Source organism: Callithrix jacchus, chromosome 4 (genome assembly GCF_049354715.1).
Source record: "Callithrix jacchus isolate 240 chromosome 4, calJac240_pri, whole genome shotgun sequence".
Taxonomy (NCBI): domain Eukaryota; kingdom Metazoa; phylum Chordata; class Mammalia; order Primates; family Cebidae; genus Callithrix; species Callithrix jacchus.
In genome coordinates, this window is record NC_133505.1 from 141196069 (window position 1) to 141216138 (window position 20070).

At 38.2% G+C, this 20070-nt stretch overlaps 1 long non-coding RNA gene across 1 annotated transcript in view; it reads left to right on the forward strand.

Annotated features, from left to right (window-relative positions):
* LOC103792628 (uncharacterized) overlaps nucleotides 1–18879 on the forward strand; it is a 36033-nt gene extending 17154 nt beyond the window's left edge. The window contains exons 3-5 of the long non-coding RNA XR_004742094.3: nucleotides 10165–10249; nucleotides 15783–15839; nucleotides 17137–18879. This is a non-coding gene — a long non-coding RNA (uncharacterized LOC103792628). The remainder of the gene's footprint in view (nucleotides 1–10164; nucleotides 10250–15782; nucleotides 15840–17136) is intronic.
* Nucleotides 18880–20070: the final 1191 nt, after the last annotated feature.

Sequence of the window (20070 nt, forward strand, 5' to 3'; positions counted from 1 at the left end):
CCTGTATCTTGCGTTTATTTTTCCTTCAAAACATTTTTTTGAACATAGCTCAAAAGTCAAAACTGGCCACATGCAGTGGCTCATGCCTGTAATTCCAAGTTAGGGAGGCCGAGGTGGACAGATCACCTGAGGTCAGGAGTTGGAGACCAGCCTGGCCAACATGGCAAAACCGTGTCTCTACTACTAAAAATACAAAAATTAGCTGAGTGTGGTGGCACACACCTGTAATCCAAACTATATGGTAGGCTGAGGCAAGAGAATCACTTGAACCCAGGAAGTGGAGGTTTCAGTAAGCTGAGATTGCACCATTTCACTCCAACCTGGGCAACAGAGTGAGACTCTGCCTCAAAAAAAAAAAAAAGTCAAAACTATCTAAGCCAGGCATGGTGGCTCATGCCTGTAACCCTAACACTTTGAAAGGCTGAGGTGGTGGATGATTTGAGGCCAGAAGTTCAAGACAAGCCCGGCCAACATGGCAAAACCCCATCTCTACTAAAAATATTAAAATCAGCTGTGTGTGGTACCATGTGCCTGTAGTCCCAGCTACTTGGGAGGCTGAGGCAAGAGAATCACTTGAACCTGGGAGGTGGAGGTTGCAGTGAGCTGAGATCATGCCACTGCATGGGCAACAGAGAGAGAGCCTGACAAGGAAGAAAGAAAAGGAAGGAAGGAAGGAAGGAAGGAAGGAAGGAAGGAAGGAAGGAAGGAAGGAAGGAAGGAGGGAGGGAGGGAGGGAGGGAGGGAGGGAGGGAGGGAGGGAGGGAGGGAAGGAGGAGGGAGGAAGGGAGGGAGGAGGGAGAGAGGGAAGGAGGGAGGGAGGAAGGAAGGAAGGAAGCAAGGAGGGAGGGAGGGAGGGAGAGAGGAAGAGAGGAAGAGAGGGAGGGAGGGAGGGAGAGAGGGAAGGAGGGAGGGAGGAAGGAAGGAAGCAAGGAAAAAATCTAATATTAAAACCCCACTAAGAAAACACTTGTCATCTGTTAGACTGGCAAAATCCAGAAGTGTGATACACACTCCCGTGGCAGGGCTGTGTAGGAAGAGGCACCCTTATACATTTGCTGGTGGAGAATAAAATGCTACAACGTTCCAGGAAGAGAGACTGACAATAGCTATCAACATTACAGATGCATTTACCCTTTAATCCCCCAACATCGTGTCTCTGTATCTAGCTGTGAGTTACACCTGTAGGCATTTAAAAAATAGCGCATGAAAAGGATGTTTCTGGCAGCACTGTTTGCAATAAAAGAGACTGGAAACTACTCAACAGTCCAACAACTAGGAGGCTGGTTGAATAGCATCTAATACATTCATGTATTGGAATAATCTGCAGCTGTCAAAAAGAGTGAGAAGGATGTGTACATATGGACATGGAGAAAGCTCTATGATAGTGAAAAGAAAGGCGAGTGTAGAACAGAAAACTCTACCTTTTGTATAAGAAAGAGAAAGATAAGAATATGTATTTATATGTGTGTAACAAAATAGCGTAAAGATAAACAGAAACTCAAATAATAATGTAGAGTGGGTAAGACAGATTTTTTTTGACAGAGTGTCTAAAAACACTTTTTTTTTTTCAGACAAAGGTGAGCCAGCCTGATTGCTTACTGTGAGCACAACAGAATATTGTCATACCTTTAAAGGCCATTTGTGAACTTTAGTTTCATGTCCTTTCCCCGTTCCTAATATCGTTGGTTTTAAAAATCTTGAAATCTGAGCTATTAGACATTGAGGAGATCAGTGTTTGTTTACAAATTGCAATATTTTCATCAGTTTTTCTTTTGTCTTTGGATTTTGTGCTTTTTTTTTTTTTTTTTTTTTGGGCCAAGTTTAAGGTTTTTATTTTTATGCATTTGATTTTATCATTGTTTTCTCTTTAGGTTTTGGAAGTGGAATCATAGGTAGCTGGATCTTCCCCACTGTAGTTCTATAATAAGATTTATCTATATTTTCTTAAATACTTGCTTGATTTTATTTTTTCTATTTAAATTTGTGATCCATTTGGTATTTATCATGGCGTATGATATGATAGAACCAACATTGTCTTTTACTCCATTGTCTTCATGCAATTTACCAAAGATGCCATCTTCACCAGTGCAATTTCCTAACCCTGATTTTGGAATTTCTACTCTGTCCCACCGGTCTCTCCATTCATCGTTCAATATTAAAGTGTTTTAATCAATAAGGTCTTATTAGATTAGATGTAATATCTGGAGATTTTCAAGGTTTATTGGCCATTCTTGCTTGAATTTTGTTATCTTCATTAAGTAAAATGAGCATTGTAATGATGTTGAGTCTTTGTATCAAGAAACATGAGATACATTGTTTCATTTGTTTAAGTGTACTTGTTTTTCCTTCATCAGTGTTTTAAAGTTTTTCTTAGGTATAGGTGTTGCTCATTTGTTAAACTTACTTCTAGGTATTTTATCTTGTTTACTGTGATTTATAAACAGCAAAAATATCTGTTTTTCTGTATATCATTTGCAAATGTGAAGGCTACCTACTTTTTCATATTAATTTAAATCTTGCTACCTTACAAATATTGCAGTTTTTATCACTCAGTTCTCTTATGTGTTTTAAAAGGCAAATCAAATATTATACCATTTGTAAATAGAATTATATATATATATATTATATATATATATATATAAATTTTACTTTTTCCTGCATTTATTTTTTATTTTGTTCTTTTCTTTAAAAAAAAATTGTGTGTGTGTGTGTGTAAGTTCCAGGGTACATATGCAGGATGTGCAGGTTTGTTACATAGGTTAAATGTGTGCCATGGTGGTTTGCTGCACTCATGAAGCCATCACCTAGGCATTAAGCCCAGCATGCATTAGCTCTTTTCCCTAATGTTCTCCTCCAGCCCTGCCCTCCCCCAAAAGGCCCCAGTAAGTCTTGTTCCCTTCCTTGTGTTCATATGTTCTCATTGTTCAGCTCCCACTTATAAATGAGAACATACAGTGTTTGCTTTTCTGTTCCTGCATTAGTTTGCTGGGTATAATGGCTTCCAGCTTCATCCATGTCCCTGCAAAGGACATGATCTCATTCCTTTTTATGGCTGCATAGTATTCCATGGTGTATATGTACCACATTTTTTTTTTTAAATTCAGGCTAGCATTGATGGGAATTTGGGTTGATTCCATATCTTTGCTATTGTGAATAGTGCTGCAGTGAACATACACATGCATGTATCTTTAGAATAAAATCCTTTATATTCCTTTGGGTATATACCCAGTAATGGGATTGCTGGGTTAAATGGCATTTTTGGTTCTAAATCTTCAAGGAATTGCCATACTGCCTTTCTTAATGGTAGAACTAATTTATATTCTCACCAACAGCGTAAAAGTGTTCCGATTTCTCTGCAACATCACCAGCATCTGTGGTTTCTTGACTTTTTAATAATTACCATTCTGACTGGCATAAGATAGTATCTCATTGTGGTTTTGATTTGCATTTCTCTAATTAACAGTGACGTTGAGCTGTTTTTTTATGTATTTCTTAGCCATATGTATGTCTTTTTTTGAGAAGTGTCTGTTTATATCCTTAGCCCACTTTTTAATGGTGTTGTTTGTTTTCTTGTAAGTTTGCTTAAGTTCCTTGTAGATTCTGGATGTTAGACCTTTGTCAGATGGATTAAGAGTTAGTTTTTCCTCTTCCTTTTCAGTTCTTACACTACTGATTTTCTTCTGTTATCTAATGGTGTAAGTTAACAACTTCAATGAAACATTAAATACCAGTGGCATAATGGGTATCCTTGTGTTGTTCTGGGCTTTCTATTTATATGTCTTTTTCATGTTAGCAAAATAGGTACCACGTTTTATTTTATTAAATTTTAAAAATTAAGAATGGACATTCTATTGTATCAAATATCTTTTTAATATTTGCAGAGATGATTTGTGAATTTTCTCTTTAAATCTTCTTAAATTTGACAAATTGTATCAATTGACTTCATGATGTCAAGTATTCTTAGATTTATGGAGTAAACCCCACTTGATTATGGTGTATTAGTTTATTATTATCATTATTTGACATAGAGTCTTACTGTGTTGCCCAGGCTAGAGTGTAGTGGCATGATCATAGCTCACTGTAGCCTTTATCTCAAGCTAGCCTCCTGCCTCAGCTTCCCAAGTAGGTAGGACTACAGTTCCATGCCGTCCTGCCTGGCTTATTTATTTATTTATTTATTTATTTTGTAGAGATAGGGTTTTGCTACATTTCCCAGGCTGATCTCAATCTCTTGGCCTCAAGCGATCCTCCTGCCTTGGCCTCCCAATGTTCTGGGATTATAGGCATGACTCATTACACCTGGCCAGGATATGTATTTTTTAAATTATTTTTATTTTTGAGATGGCATTTCACTCTTGTTGCCCAGCCTGGAGTGCAGTGGCACAGTCTCAGCTTACCACCATCTCTCACCAGAGATAAAGAGGGACATTTTATAATAATACATTTATCAACTCACTAGAAAAGCATAACAGTTATAACACAAAGTGCTGAAAGCCAAAATTAAAGGACAAATGTAGAAAGTGGCAAGCACTTTAGTTTATGTGCCTAATAACAGAACTTAAAAACAAAAGTTGCCATTACTAAATTATAATTGGAGACTTGAACACCATTCTTCCATAGATAAAAGAATAGCTAGACAAATTAAATCAGGAACACATAGATCTTTACAAAATTATCAACCGTCTTGATCTACTTGATATTTATGGAATCCTACACCCAACATTTGAAAGAATACAAAAGGCACATTCTGTTTTTCAAAAGCAATGTGGTATATTTGCCAAGATGGATGATATATTCAGCCATAAAGCAAGTCTCAGTCAAGGATTCTAAAATAATGAAATCATACTGAGTATGCTCTCTGATTATGGTGGGATTAAATTAGAAACAAATAGAAACAAGATATCTAGGAAAACCCCAAATGTTTAAAAATTGATCAATATCCTCCTAAGCAATTAACAAGTTAAAGAAAAAAATTGCAAGAAGTTAAGAAATATTTTGAACTGAGTGATAAAAATGCAACCAAAATTTGGGGGATGCAGCTAAAACAGTGATTGAGGCAAATGTATAGGTAGATCTTTTTCTTTTGTCTTAGATTTCTTTATTCCCTGAAAAGGTATTAATTTATATATGTAAGATGTATAAATTAAAGAAAAACAAAAAGATCTAAAATCAATGATTTACCTTTCAACCTTATGAAATTACAAAAAGAAACACAAAAATTAAGCCCAAATAAGTAGAAGGGAGAAAATAATAAATATAGCAGCAATTAATGAAATGGAAATTGGACAAACAATAGAGAAAAAACCTTATTCTTTTAAAATGTTAATAAAGTTCTTAAAACTCTAGCCAAATACACAAGCCCACAATTACCAATATCAGAAAAGGGGACATCACTTCAGATTCTACAAACATTAAAAAGATCATAAGAGAATGCGATGGATGGCATTTGCCAACAAATTTGACAATATAGATAAAATAGACAAATTTCTTAAGAAAAACAGATTAGCAAATCAGAACCCCCCCAAAATAGAGAACTTAAATATCCTTATATTAATTCTAGAAATCCAGTTCATAAATAAGGACCTTTGCACAGAGATAACTCCAAGCTCAGAGGTCGTCACTGGTGATTTTCAGTAAATGTTTAAGGAATAAATAAAACTAGTGTAAAACAAAGTCTTTCAGAAAACAAAGGAAGAGGGAATAATTAATTCATTATACACAGCTAGCATTATTCTGATACTAAAAAGCATCACGAAAAAAGACATTATGTTGATATGCCAAATCTAAGTGGTAAATTAATGTAACAAAATTTTGTCCAGTAATATGTGTAAAAACAGTAATACATTACAACAAATAGGGTTTAACAACGGAAAATAAATCAACATATTTCACCAAATTAACAGAGCAAAGACCAAAAAAAAAAAAATAATAATTATTATTCTTGTTAAAATTGAGGTTAAAAAAGAAAGCCATTTCATAAAAATTTAACACTTGTTTATAATAGAAATTCTTAGCATGGTAGGAATAAAAGGTGGTATTTTCCTAAATCTGATTTCAGAATATTTATGAATATTTAATGGATAACATTAAGCTCAATATTGAAAGAGAAAATACTTTTTCCTAAGATCAAAGAGGAGGAAAAGATGTCTGCTTTTACTGTGTTACTCAGTATTTCACTAGAGTCTTCATTAATGTAATATATGAAAAGTAACAAAAGACATATAAATTGGAAAAGAAGAAGTAAAATTCTATTTGTTTATATATAAAATGATTTTGTACATAGAAAATTTTAAAGAATCTACAAAGAGTTGCTAGAAGTAATAAGTGAATGCAAGATGGTAAGATACAAGGTCAATAAACAAAATATATATTTCTATAAACTAACAGTGAACAATTAGACAACTCAAAAAAATTCCATTTATAGTAGCATAAAAATACTTGGGGATTGTTATAGTCTGAATGTTTGTGTCCTCCTTTCCCACCACGAATCCCACAAATCTGTATGTTGAAACTGAATTCCCAATGCAACAGCATTAAGAGGTGAGGTCTTGGCTGGGCAAAGTGGCTCATGCCTGTAATCCCAGAACTTTGGGAGGCTGAGTCAGGCACATCACAAAGTCAGGAGATCGAGACCATCCTGGCTAACTCGGTGAAACCCTGTCTCTACTAAAAATGCAAAAAATAGCTGGGCGTGGTGGTACCGGCCTGTAATCCCAGCTACTTGGGAGGCCGAGGCAGGAGAATCGTTAGAACCTGGAAGGTGGAGGTTGCAGTGAGCCAAGACTGCATGATTGCACTCCAGCCTGGGTGACAGAATGAGACTCCATCTCAAAAAAGAAAAAGAAAAAAGAGGGGAGGCTTTGAGGAGGTGAATAGGTCATTGAGGGTGGAGCCCTTATGAATAGGACTAGTGTTCTTATGGAAGAGGCCCAAGAAAGCTTGTTTGCCTTTTCCACCATTTAAGTATGCAGTGAGAAGTCATTGTCTACAAGAACAAGACACTTTCTGGCACCTTGATCTTGAACTTCCCAGCCTCCAGGACTCTGAGAAGTAAATTTCTATTGTTTGCAAGCTACTCCATTTGTGGGATTTAGTTTATAAGAGCCTAAATGGACTAAGACATGAATTTATCAAAACATGACAGGACCTTTACCCTGAAAACTACAAAATCTTTCTGAGAAAAATAAAAGCAGACCTAAAAGAGATAGACACACATTTGTGGATTAGAAGATTCAACATTGTTAAGACAGCAATTCTTCCTAAATTGATTTATAGATTCAATGTAATACCAATAAAGATACTAATAGGCTTATTGGAAAAAATTAATAAGCTGCTTGTGAAATTTACAAGGAGAAGCAAAGTCAGAGAATAATACTTTTTAAAATGAAGAACAAAGTTGGAGGATATAGCTGGGCATGGTGGCTTATACCCATAATCCCCACAATTTGGAAAGCCAAGATGGGTGGATCTCTTGAGGCCAGGCATTTGAGACCAGCCTGGCCAGCATGGTGAAACCCCATCTTTACTAAAAATACAAAAATTAACCAGGTGTGGTGGCACACACCTGTAATCCCAGCTAGTCAGTGGGAGAGGCAGAAGAATTGCTTGAACTTGGAAGGCAGAGGCTGCACTCCAGCCTAGGGGACATAGCGAGATTATCTTTTTTAAAAAAAAATCAAAGTTGGAGGATATACATCTCTGAGTGGAAAAATATGAACTGTTTCTCTGCCGCTCACCCACCATAACAGTCAACAAAGGAGACTTCTGTGACCAACTATGTGATTTCTCCCCACCAACAAGCAAGCAAGCAATTCTGCAGTGTACACCAGCTGGGTGTCCTCTAATTCAATTCAATTCTAATATCACTTACCTGGAGATAGCAACAGATCACACAGATTGAGAATTAGGTCCCTCAAGACTAAGTCCCATTTTCAATGCCAGTCACATGTTCCAGGGGTTTTACCTGTGCTTTTGACCTACCAAGTAGAAATTGAGGTTCCCATGCTCTGCCCCTTGGATTAAATTAATTTTCTAGAGTGACCCAAAGAACTCAGGTAAATATTTATGTTCAGGTAAACATAAATATTTACCTGAGTAACACAGGAACCTCCATGTGTTCAGCTATCCAGAAGTTATAAAACCTTTTAATAAAACCTATAAAGGTTTTATTACATAGCCATGATTGAGTAAACCAAACTATTGGTGATCACCAAGTCACTCGTGATCAATTTAACTTTCAGCCTATTTCTTTTATCCAGAGGTTGGGGGGGTGGGCTGAAAGTCCTAATCCTCTAATAATTTATTGGTCTTTCCTGTGATCAGTCTCCATCTTGAAGCTTCCTAGTGGCTGTCAGCCATCAGTCAACTCATTAGTATACAAAAGGACATCACTTTGGAGATTCTAAAAATTTTAAGGGGAAACAGATCTGAGACCAAATATATGTTTCCAAACATATATTTCCCATTATCACAATAGCTAATTTCAGAAGTTATGATAAAACTACATTATTCAATGCAGTGTGTTCTTGGTATAAAGATCAATCGATATAAAGACAAATAGATCAATAGAACAGAATGGAAAATCTGGAAATTGACTCACACTTATATGATTGATTGGTTTGCAATGAAGGTGCCAAGTAATTCAATGTGGGAAGGATAGTCTTTTATCAGTGCTGAAATAATTAAATATCTCTATGGATTAATAAAAAATTAACCTTGATCCTTACCTCATAATATAAGCCACAATTAACTCAAAATGAATCATAGAACTAAATAAAAAAGCTAAGACAATAAAACTTACAGATAAAAACACAGGAGAAAGTCTTCATGACATTGAGTTAATCAGAGTTTTCTTAAGTAGGACATGAAAAGCACTGATCGTAAGACAGCATTGACAAAATTGACTTTTGCAAAAATAAAAACCTATACTTTTAGAAAGATACAATGAAGAGCATAAAAAGGCAAATTGTAGATAGAGAGAAAATATTTTCAAAGCATATGTCTGTCAAAGGGCTTGTGTCCAGAATCTATAAAAAAACAATCTTACAATTCCATAGTAAGAAGGGAAGCACAATGAAAAATTTGGCAAAAAGATTTGAACAAACTCTTCACATAAGGAGACATACGGATGGCAAATAAGCATATGAAAACCTACTCAACATCTCTAGTCAACAGGGAAATGCAAATTAAAGCCACAGCAAGATCCTACTACATACTCACTAGAATGACTAAGGTGAAAAAGACAACTAGTATCAAGCAATGGTGAGGAATGTGGAGTAACTCATACCGTTTAGTGGAAACACAAAATGTTAGTCTTTTTCAGAAAGCTGACAACCCCAAATATTGGCAATCATTTAGTGGGGCACAATACCTCTCATTTATTGCTAGTGGAAGTATATAATAATGCAGTCACTTTGGAGAATTGTGTGTTAGTTTTTAATAAAATTAAACATGCCAGGCCTTATCACTTCTACTCCCATATATTTACCAAGAGAAACAAAAATATAGGTCTACAAGAAGACTCATACAAGAATATTTATAATCCTAAATTGGGAAAGAGAGCCCAGACGTCCATTAACAGGAGAAGGGATAAACAAACTGTGACATTCACATGAAAGAATATTGCATGCCTGTAACAAAACATCTCATGTACCCCATAAATATATAAATCTCCTGGGTACCCCCAAATTTTTTAAAATAAAAAAGCAAAAAAGATACTTTTCAGCCACAAAAAAAATGAAGAACTACTCATACTTACATATGGATGAATTTCACAGACTAATGCTGTGTGAAGGTGAACACACGTTTTCATTTACCATATATGAAGTTCAAGAAAAGGCAGCGTTAATATATTGTTATGTAAATCAGAACAATTATTATCCATGAAGGAACTGACTGGAAAAGGGTGCAAGAAAACTTTTTTGAGGCCGCTGAAATATTCTATGTCATGACAGGGCTGTTGGTTACATGGGTATATAAATTTGTCAGAACTCATCGAACTGTACACTTAAGATGTGTGTATAGATCTTTAGGAAAAATTATAAAGTGAGATATTGTAGGAAGAAAAGAAGAAAAGACAGGGAATGGTAGAGACATTATTACTAATGTGAATTCAATTTTCCCCTCCAGTTTGGAACTTTTTTTTTTTCTTTTTCTTTCTTCTAGAAACAAGGGAAGTAATCTTTCTGCCTCAGTCTCCAATCCTCAGCCTGCAGGGATTACAATCATAAGCCACCATGTCTAGCACAAGGTAAGGGTGTGGTGGCACAATCTCAGCTACTGGAGGTCTCTTTCTGTGTTCACATGATTCTCCTTCCTCAGCCTCTGGAGTAGCTGGGATTATAGGCATGCACCACCACGCCCAGCAAATTTTTTATTTTTAGTAGAGACACGGTTTCACCATGTTGGCCAGGCTAGTCTAGGACTCCTGACCTCAAGTGATCTTCCCACTTCAGCCTCCCAAAGTGTTAGGATTACGAGCATAAGCCACTGCACCTGGCCTTCTTTTTTCTTACTCCTTATCTTCTGTGCCAGAAGGTTTTTGTTTTCTTAATCAATAACTCTCTATTTGAAATGACTAGTCTAAAGCTCTTTGATTTTGTTTCTTTGAATTGGTTGATTTCATCAGGTTTAGATAATATTAAACTGTAAGGGGCTGAAGTTAATATTTATTAGACTTAATTATTAAACTCTTGTTATATTCTTAATATGTTCTAGAAAAATATTATAGACACCATATGTACAATATTTTATTTACCCTTACAGAAAACCTATGGGGAGTTCATATTACATAAAGTCAGGCCAGGCGCAGTGGCTCATGCCTGTAATCCTAGCACTTTGGCAAGCTGAGGCAGGTGAATCACCTGAGGTCAGGAGTTCAAGACCAGCCTGGGCAACATGGTGAAACTCCTGTCTCTACTAAGAATACAAAAAAATTAGCTAGGCATGGTGTCAGGTGCCTGTAATCCCAGCTACTCAGGAGGTGGGGCCAGGCAAATTGCTTGAACCTAGGAGGCAGAGGTTGCAGTGTGCCAAGATTGTGCCATTGCATGTCAGACTCCATGGAAGGAAGTAAGGAAGGGAGGGAGGGAGAGAGAGAAAGAGAGAAAGAATAAAAAAGAAAGAAAGAGAAGAAAGAAGAAAGGAAAGAAAGAAAGGCAAGAAAGAAAGAAAGAAGGAAAGAAAGAAAGGAAAGTAAGAAAAGAAAGAAAGAAAGAAGAAAGAAAGAAAAAAGAAAGAAAGAAAAGAAAAGAAAGAGAGAAAGAAAAAGCTCAGGTCAAGAGGGGTTAGAACCCAGTTCTGGATTTTTTTCCATTTGACCCAACTCAGTTAACACTACAAAGAAACAACTTTCTCGCTGCCAGTACTGCCCACTCCAAACTTCCCATTCATGCAGCCCCTTCATTTCTTTTGGTTACCATGTTGATTATTAGTTTGTTAATTCTTTAAATCATTTTTCAAGGATTTACTGGACTGAACACCTCTTCTGTGCCTGGAATGTGTTAGGTGCCTGCTGGGAAGGATTTCAAAATTGAGGGTGGAGACAGGAAAATAGACAATGTCATTGGCAGCATATTAAGAGAGGGTCAGTATAAAATGGGTGTAGCCTCCAAGAGATCCTTAAAGCAGACTAGGGTACTAAAAACAGATACTCAAAACAGGCTGGGGCAGGCAAGACTTCTTGAAAGGGATGTGGCCTGTGCCAAGCCAGCCAGGTGAAACAGCAGTGGGGGATGAGCCTGCAAAGGGAGCTGCCCATGCATAGACATGGCGTCACAGAGAATGTGCTCTTTTTTTGAAACTGCATGTCGTTTTATCCAAAAAGTAGATGGATTTCCATTGGCAAAGTAAAGAACAGTGGGGACGAGAGAGTTAAATAGGGGTTTACTCATTAAAGTCCCTGTATGCTGGGTTTGAATTCTATAAAGAGGCAAGGGCAGGGCATCCAGGGAGTTTAAGCTTCTTAGGCAAAGGGAGTTGAACATGCTTGTGTTTTGGGACGATCACCCTAGCAGGATTAGAAAGGAAGAATCAAACTGGTGTTGCTATAATGCTGTCAAAACCTAATGAGTGTCTGACATAAGACAGCGCAGTGAAGAAGGGTGAACCTGCCTTCTAGTCAGGAAGAGATTTCTTTCTTTTTTTTTTTTTTTTTGAGACGGAGTTTCGCTGTTGTTACCCAGACTGGATCTTGGCTCACTGCAACCTCCGCCTTCTGGTTTCAAGCAATTCTCCTGCCTCAGCCTCCCGAGTAGCTGGGACTAGAGGCATCCACCACCATGCCCAGAAATTTTTGTATTTTTAGTAGAGATGGGGTTTCACCTTGTTGACCAGGATGGTCTCGATCCCTTGACCTCGTGATCCACCCGCCTTGGCCTCCCAAAGTTCTGGGATTATAGGCGAGAGCCACCGCGTCCGGCCAGGAAGAGATTTCTTTCTCTTTCTTCCCTTTGTTGGTGTAAAGAGAAGAAAGTAAAGCACAGATGGGTTTCAGGCTTGGACTTGAGAAGCTGGTGGTGGTGCCTACTGAGATGAGAATGCTAGGGGAGCAGGTCTACCTAATGTTCCTTCCTAACTAGGGACAAAACCTAAAGCATGGACTCCAGTTACTCCTACAGCCATATGGTACACCTATTCAAGGTGCAATTGTGGTGTTCTTCAACCTGAATATACTATATTTTTGTCTAATGGTTTGATCACATCATTATTCCCCCATTAATAACCTCTAATATGAATTCGAAGAAATGAGACCACTGGCTAAATGACATTTATTGATTCCCTAAGAAAAATTATCTTCTTTAGCTAAATGAAGTAACTTAGTTAAATGATTGTTTTTTCTAGGAGTTGGAACTCATGCATATACAAAAAGCCTTACCCTTTTTTCCTTTTCTTCCTCCTTTTCTTTTTCTTTCCTTCCTTCCTTCCACCTTCCTTTCTTCCTCTCTCTTTCTTCCTTCTTTCTTGTTAATTTGGAAGAAAATTTTCTCCAAACTTGAACTTACTCCAATGACTGGCTCTAGCACACATATCATGCACTCTGAAATCTGAAGTTAGATGGACACGTGATACTGAGGTTGACATTTCCAAGAAGTTTTCCATCAAATGTCCCCGACTTACCACCTCCTGCTCTTCGCATAATCCATGGTTTAACTTCTGCAGGATGGATTACATTCTAGCCCCAGCTGGTATGCAGATACCATCTCATGGAAAGAAATTTAAAAATAATTGTAAACTCATTAGATGTGGCAGTATCTGGGTGAGGAGGAGGACACTGGATGAGGGGACAGTGGATATAGGAGAAGAGAGAGGGCATCTGTTTCCGCTTCTAAGAGAGGGTACCAAGATTATATCACTGCACTCCAGACTGGGCGGCAGAGTGAGACCTTGTTTAAAATAAAAAAAATAAAAGAAAGAAAGAGAGGGCTTCAGAACAGTGCTAAGTAAAGCTGCTGCTGTACCAGGGCAGGGTAAGCAAACAGAACACACATGTCCACATTTGACTGTGACAATACTTTGGCAGAAGCAATAAAACCATTTTTAAGGAACCTTTTTGGGGACTTTCAATGCTTGCTTTATTACAATCATACTTGTTGTACAAAACTAATAAAAAGAACAATGTCCTGGGAAACTAGTCCTGAGCTCAAATCATGAGTTCTGTATTGATGTGGTATCTGAATCAAAAAGACTTTTAATTCCCCAGGCTTCAGTGTCCTGACCCATCAATGAATGACAATAATTTCTACCAAGCAAGATTTTATGAGAAAATCCTGAGATAGCCTTTGTGAAAAGTTTCCCAATATGAATTTATTATTTTCATTTATTATTTTTGAGAAACATTTTTCAGAGTCAGAGAGTATTTAAGTTTTTTAAAAAGCAAGGCACAAGAAAAATGAATTTATGGTGAAAAATGGTTTTATGTAAAATGCTGATCTCTCTATGAAACGCTAAAACAGTGTGTGTTTTAATCCTCAGTGGAGACCGTACCAACATCTTCCTGCACAGATCATTTTTGGTTTGCCTCTTCTGGAGTAGATATCCCCTGGAACATGAGTTAATGAAATAAAAAACTGAACTATGAAAATCTATTTTAGTTTTTTAAAAAAATCACAAATATTATTATTTGCAGTGGGATAAACCTCATGGCAGATACAATGGTTTTGAACCTCTGCTGTGATGAAACATCAAGCATTTTAACATTTTCACTTTATTTAAATTCAGTTTTATTTTTATAGCATGTATTCAACTGCCAAAAGTAATATCACCTAATTTCAGTTTTGCTTCTACAAATCACAAACAAAGATCATGATGTACATGCAAATTTATATAAGTCAAGTTCATTGGGGATCAAAATCTTTTTTCTTTATTTTTCTTTTTCCGTCACTAGATTGGAGCTGTTGCAGCTATATTCTGGCAGTGGATTTGGATAATGTTCAAGTTTTAGGTTTTGCTAACAAGAGTTATTAAAGCAAACAAACCAAAATCCTCTGAATAAATTCAGTGTATCCCAGACCATTGCCTCTAGGCAGGCAAATCTGGTTCACTGGGGACAACTCAGGAAGTGATGAGTGAACCTGTACACACAATCTGTATAACCAGACTGAATATAACAGTACTCAAATATTAATGGAGCAAACGTTAAAGCATTCCCTTTCAACAGGAATGACTAGATCTCAGAAACATATTACAAATAAATAGCCAGGGCTTAATTTCTTTAGAACCCTTATACCGATTTTTCTTCTGGAAAAATATCGGTATCAGGTTTCCTTATACCTGCTTAATGTTCAACTCACTAGAGAAATTAGTGTCTAACTTCGAGCACACACACAAAGGAAGTACTGTGGCTGTCATCCTTTGTCATTTACTCCACCAGTTGGAGAAGAAGACTGTTAACTACAGGGCACTTTGCTGGATTTGATCAAACTTCCTCAAGACGATACCACAGTATGGTCTTTAAAGAGCCTGAAGGCTGTGAAACCTCTATTTCATATTGCCATCTACCAAGGTGCAAATCTCATTTGAGAACAGTAGGGTTGGCCGGGGCAGTGGCTCACGCCTGTAATCCTAGCACTTTGGGAGGTAGAGGACAGGAGATCAACGGAGCCCAGCAGTTTGAGATCAGCTTAGGCAACACGGTAAGACCCCCTCTCTACAAAAAATAAAAATTAGCCAGGCGAGGTGGTATGAGCCTGTAAACCCAGCTACTCAGGAGCCTGAGGCGGTGGGATCGTTTGAGCTTGGGGAGTGGAGGATGCAGTGAGCTGAGATCGTGCCACTGCACTCCATCCTGGGTGACAGCATGACACCCTGTCTTAAGAAAAAAAAAAGAATAGTAGGATAACTATTCTTATGTTAGGGACAAAGATTGTCAATCTCACTACCTCTATTGTTATTAGTAAACAGTTTCACTGTCATAAAAAGTGACACAGCAACATATGAACAAAACCTAGTGAAAAGAACATGGGAAGAGGAAAAACAACAGTTGGTGTTTGAGTAATGGGATTGCGGGCGAATTTCATTTTCATATTTTTTATTATTTTTGATGTTATTTGTATCTTTAAACTTCTGGTTCATTAACACATGCTCACTCATGGAGAATTTTTAGTTATGTGAGCATGAACTCGCTTTGTGTATTTTTGTACTATGAAAGAGATGTTAACAGAAATTACAGATTTAAAAGACAATGTTTGGAAGGGGAGGTGGTTTGCTTAATATGAGGACAAATTATTTTTTAGCATTACCTTAGACTCATCATAGAAATATACAATCTAAATTCTTTGTTATAGCCACGTTTGTCAGGACCGAAGATGCCAGTGGTGTTTTAATTATAAGATCACAGTATTGTAAGTACTTGAAAATGATATATTTGAATTTCTTTAAGAATCTCCTATAATCTTATTGTACCAATTCTATGCTTTCACCTTCTTCTCCTAGCCCCCCACCCTCACCCCAGCATTGCTGGAGCAATCTTCCTAAAGACTAGCTTCCTCGTGGCACTCTTCTGCTAATACTTCAGTGGCCCCCCAGTGCCACATGAACACTTTTGTGTGTGTGTTTTTTTTAAGATGTAGTTTTGCTCACTAGGCTGGAGTTCAGTGGTGAGATCTTGGCTCACTGCAACCTTCGCCTCCTGGGTTCAAGCAATTCTCCTACTTCAGCATCTCAAGTAGCTGGGATTACAGGTATATGCCACCACACCTGGCTAATTTTATATTTTTAGTAGAGAAAGGGTTTCACCATGTTGGCCAGGCTGGTCTCAAACTCCTGACCTCAAGTGACTGGCCTGCCTGGGCCTCCCAAAGTGCTGGGATTACAGGTGTCAGCCACCGTGCCTGGCCCCCTGTGAACACTTTTGGTTGGCGTTTTCTCAAAGCTTTCTATAATTCCTTCTCACATACTATACAACCTTCTTTCTAAATTCCCAACACAAAACTTGCATTTCTCCTACTGAAAAACCCTTTCCTCTCCTTTCAACTCGTCTAAGTTTTAGCTTGCCTTCCAGTTTAATTTCTGTGCCACCCAAATTAAGAAACCTTCCTGAGAATCACAGCACAATTTGGTAGCTCTTATTTCTGAATTTCCATAAAAACTTATTACACATACTTCTATCATCACACCAGCATAAATAACATTGAATTATTTAAAAATTCTAAAAATATGTATTATTTTTAAACCAGATAAATGTCCAACAGCTACCTTTCATTATACTCATTTCCTATGTTTCCTAGCACCTGTTTATTATATACCCAAGGACTGTTAGATTGTAGTAGCATGGTCTAGCGTAGACAATCCATGAATACTTGTTGAATGAATAAGGGTAGACAGCACTGTACTCATCCAGCAAGCAAGCAAGATGCTGATTCCAACATTGCTCTATTTTAATCACTGTGATAGTGGCGAAGGCAGTTAATATTTTTGGTTCCCCGTTTTCTCATCTATGAAAGCAACCAATAAAAGAGATGATATTTTAATTCAGGCTTGTCCCACTTCCAGTGACTATCTATCTCACTCTGTCACCAAGCCTTCCCTTGAGAATCCTTGTAATGGTGATCTGAGAAATTCCTTTCAGCAACCCCTCATGCAGCATTCACAGGGGGAATCTGCTAAGATAACTTACTTCCTATTACTCTTGCGTTTCAGCCTTTGTCCTATGTCTAGAGACTTCTTGGAAGCTGGAGCACACAAATAGCTATAGCAAAACTTGAGGAATGGGCATGAATAGACTGGCTTCGGGGAACCTGCCAGCTTGGCTGTGTGGCCAAGGTAAGAGGCAAGCCAAGGCAGAGCTAGAGCTCAGAGCTGGAGGGTAAATTGAAGCAACAAATGTAGAAATATTAAGCCAGAAGAGGCGACAACGTTGAATTCTAAAATGCAGGCCAAAGCTCAGACTTCAAGCTGCCTGGCTGCCCCTGGAGTGCCCAGAGGTCAAAGTCCAGCAGGGGCAAAGGTGGGGGTGTGGTCCTGGAATGTGAGTATTGGAAGGATGTGCAAGAGGAGGCACTTTAAGGTCCAGAGATTCCAGGTGCCTGGTGTACCCTTGGAAGAATAAAGGGCTAGGAACTGGGTAAGTAAGGCTCAAGTCCAAGCTGTCTAAGGAATCAGGAAAGAATGGAGCTCAGAGTTAAAGGTCAGGGCAGTGTCTAAAAATCCAGGATAGCAACAAAGCTGGAGGGGGCCTCTGACTCTGGTAAGGGCAGCCTGCAGCATCATGCCACGGGAGGCCTGATTGATCACTGCAAGGTTCTTTGAATTGACTGCACCACGAATTACACCATAGTCAAGCCATAGTGACTCCTGTGACCCACACATACACCTCCAGATGGCCTCCTGGAGCCAGAAAGCCTGAGATACCAAGAAAACCGCAAAAATAGAAGACTAGCCCCTGCAATGCCTGATTAACCGACCTTGCAACATTCCACCACTGCTTCTGCCTCAACTGATAAATCAACCTTGTGACACTGTACACTGTGGCCTGATTAACTGACCTTGCGACATTCTACCACTGTTCCTGCCTCAATGGATAGGTCAACCTTGTGACATTGGACCCTGTGACACCCCCCACCCCTGGCTTGCAAAAAAAAAACTCCCTAAACTATAACTTTCCATTGTCTGCTCCCAGTCTGTAAAACCAGCTCCTATCCCACCACCCTCTGTTGACTCTCTTTTCAGACTCAGCCTGTTCACATCCAAGTGAATAAACAGCCTTGGTGCTCACACAAAGCCTGTTTAGGCGGTCTCTTCACTCAGAGCACACTTAACAATCACGCCTTGCATTTGCAGACAAGGATTAGTAGGGTATGAGTAGGATTCTGCTGGTGCCAGGGAAGGCAATGCCATCTACATCTTTAGAAAGTTTTAACAAAGGCCTGAAGGACACAATCTTCTCCAAAGTCCCGATGTTGCTGTTTGCTGGCAACAATTTGAGTGAAAAGAGAAGTGGCACAGAATGCGCCAGGGATGTGCTGCGTATAGCCCCGAGGACCACAAGGGCTTCCTGGGTCAAGTCTGCCATCTCTGGCTAAGATGGACTCACCATCTAGGACCTTGACCGAGTCCTTGGACCACCAAGAATGCCCCACCAAGAGCCTCCTTCTGATGGCTTGTGCCTGCTTACCATGGAGAACTCCAGAAGGGAGGAGGAGAACGTGGCAGGGATCCTAACTTTCTTGCTGAAGGAAGTTCTTAACAAGTACCCATCTGCCTTCAGGGAAGAAACATAACTCATTTTTGTCTTTCAAATTCAATTCTCAAAACCAAATCCTGTTGTCAGCAATCCGTGTCCCAACGCCTTCCTCAGCAACAGCATTTTCCCTGTAGAATTAGTTTCCAATGTTCTTTCTTAAATAATCCACAGAAGATTAAAAGGAATCCAGATACTCACCACATTTTGTTTCCTTAGTGAGTAATTATCACATTTCTTTGGCTACTTAAATGCATTCTCTGAATCAGGTAAAGGAGATCGTAATCGTTAATCAAGAACAAGTAATTATTGAGTACTTAACAATAGTCTAAGCACTTAATCATACTTAAAATTGACTATTAATGAACCTCATAAACCATTTTGCAACTCTGAAAGTGAATTTCTCTGCAGGCTTAGAGCTTATTAAGCCATTTAGATCTTACCAAACAAATACTATTCATGCTTTAATTCCTGGGAAAAGAGATTTAGAAAATAAGGTTAATGTTCAGTTGTCCTTTCCTGAGTTTAACAATTGCATATTACATCTGGGATGCTCTTAACTCAGGTTAAACATGCTTCAAGTTATTCCCACATTCGTCAAGTTATTTTCACATTAGTGACTTACTTTATATTACTACAGAAAAGGGCTAGGTATGGTGGCTCCCATCTGTACTCCTGGCACTTTGGGAGGCTGAAGCAGGAGGATCACTTGAGCTTGGGAGTTCAAGACCAGCCTGAGAGGGAGACTATGTCTCTACAAAATGTTTAAAAAAAAAAAAAACAGCCAGACATGGTGGCATATGCTCATGGTCCCAGCTACTCAGGAGGCTGAGGTGGGAGGATCATGTGAGCCTGGGAGGCGGAGCCTCTAGTGAGCCCTGGTTGTGCCTCTGCACTCAAGCCTGAGAGACACTTTAGTGAGACCCTGTCTCCAAACAACAAAATAAATAAATAAACAAATAAGAATGCAAATCCAAGACATCAAGAACTAGCTTTGCTTTAATGTAGGCATTTAAGGTAAATGGGTCACATTTTCTTTTTTTAAAAGAATTACTGACCCACATAAAAGCAAGTTAAAAAGCAGACTATTTCATATATAGTGCTTTTTTTAAAAAAAAAAAAAAAAGAGGATTAATATATATTGCCTTCTCACCTGTTTTTAAAATGAAGGATTGAATGATAGAACTTAGACAACAAATCTAGTAGCATAATAAAGCCTTTAACATGCTAGAAAAGGTAAACAAAGAGTAAGACAGGGTGAAGAAGAAAGGGGACAGAGAGAATATGAATATTAGCTACCTCGTTCTCAAGATAAAACTAATATTGCTTTTTAAAAAGATGCAGTTCTTTAAAGCAGAGGCCAGCAAACTTTTTCTATAAAGAGCCAGATAGTA